Source organism: Microtus ochrogaster, linkage group LG2, assembly GCF_000317375.1.
Source record: "Microtus ochrogaster isolate Prairie Vole_2 linkage group LG2, MicOch1.0, whole genome shotgun sequence".
NCBI lineage: Eukaryota > Metazoa > Chordata > Mammalia > Rodentia > Cricetidae > Microtus > Microtus ochrogaster.
The window spans coordinates 35,410,636-35,412,369 of record NC_022028.1 but is presented as its reverse complement, the minus strand read 5'-3'; the positions used below and the strand labels follow the sequence as shown (position 1 = coordinate 35,412,369).

At 43.8% G+C, this 1,734-nt stretch overlaps 1 protein-coding gene across 4 annotated transcripts in view; it reads left to right on the top strand.

The window, feature by feature from the left end:
• The window catches only part of Ccar1 (cell division cycle and apoptosis regulator 1), a 52,397-nt gene that overhangs the window by 46,730 nt on the left and 3,933 nt on the right, over positions 1–1,734 (top strand). The gene's annotated exons all lie outside the window — the stretch shown is intronic.

Here is a 1,734-nt window from a genome sequence, read left to right as displayed (position 1 = left end):
TGTAGACCAGGCTGGTCTCGAACTCACAGAGATCCGCCTGCCTCTGCCTCCCAAGTGCTGGGATTAAAGGCGTGCGCCACCACCGCCCGGCCTGACTAGAATTTTAAAACATACAAGAGAAAACAGACTTATATCATTGTTTTTACAGCTGCTTAATATTCTTTCATATGGATGTTTCATAATTGACATAATTTTTCTATTGCTGGTAGATTTTTTATAAAGAGGGGGCGTGAGACAGGGTTTCTCTATATATCCCTGGCTATCCTGGAGCAGCAGAGATCTGCCTTCCTTCACCTCCCAAGTGCTGGGATTAAAGTTGTGCAGCACCATGCCTGACTTTCAGATGGTTTTTTTTTTTGTTATTCAGAATTGAATTATACTTTAAAGTTTGAGTGAGTGTTTTTATCACATCTGTAATATTAACACTTGAAAGGCTTAGGCAAGAGTATTGTGGGTTCAAGGCCAGCTTGAGATAAATAGCAAGACTTTGTCATAAAAAAAAACCAAAACACTGGGCAGTTCATGGTGGCACACGCCTTTAATCCCAGCGTTTAGGAGGCAGAGGGTGTCAGACCTTCTGTGTGCCTGAGATAAGCCTGATCTATAAAGGACATCCAGGGGTTCAGAGGGAAACCCTGTCTCAGAAAAATACAAAGCAAAACCAAAAATAATCCAAACAACAACATAAAAAATACACTGGGCTTGTGAAACAACTCATTGGGTTGGGGTTCCTGTCTCCAAGTCTACTGCTGTGAGTTGAATCCTGGGGACCCATGTAGTGGAAGCAGAGAGTTGATTCCTACAGGATACCCTCTGACTTGTAGATGAGTGTCACAGCACATGTGCATGCACACACACATCTAGAAAATAAACACAAGTTTTTTTTTTATAATAAGTGATTAATTTATAGAGAAAACACTTAAAACTGCTCTGGACTGACAGCTGGGAACCTGCATAGGACTGAACTAGACTGTCTGAATGTAGGTAGCAGTTGTATGGCTTGGGCAGTTTTTTGGACCACTGGCAGTATAACCAGGATTTATCCCTAGTACATGAACTGACTTTTTGGAGCCCATTCCCTGTGGAGGGAAACCTTGTTCAGCATAGATACGGGGCTGCGGGGAGGTGGGAGAGCATTGTGCTTGCCTCAGCTTGATGTGCCAGAATTTGTTGACTCCACATGGAAAGCTTTATCCTCTTGGGGGAGTGGATGGGTGGAGGGCTAGGAGGAGGGGAGGGAGGGAGAACTGGAATTGGTACCTAAAATGAATAAAGATAGTTTTTATGTTTATAAAAAGACTAAATACTCTAAACTGAATTATGGTTATATATAATAATAGTAGGTAGCTGAGAAAATGATGACAGTTGATGCCTATTTTTGAAAATTACAACACAGTTCTGGGAGAATTAAGAAATGTGCTTCAGGGCTGGAGAGATGATGCGGTAGTTAAGACCATTTGGATTCCCTTCCTAGTGCCCACATTAGGTGGTGCGCAGCTGTTGGAACGCCAGTCCAGGAGTTCCTACTCTCTCTTCTGGCCTCCTTAGGCACTTGAAACATGTTTGTGCTGCACAAACATGCAGTCAAAGACAATCTTTTGCTGGGCGGTGCTGGCGCACGCCTTTAATCCCAGCACTTCGGAGGCAGAGGCAGGCTGATCTCTGTGAGTTCGAGACCAGCCTGGTCTACAAGAGCTAGTTCCAGGACAGGCTCCAAAACCACAGAGAAACCCT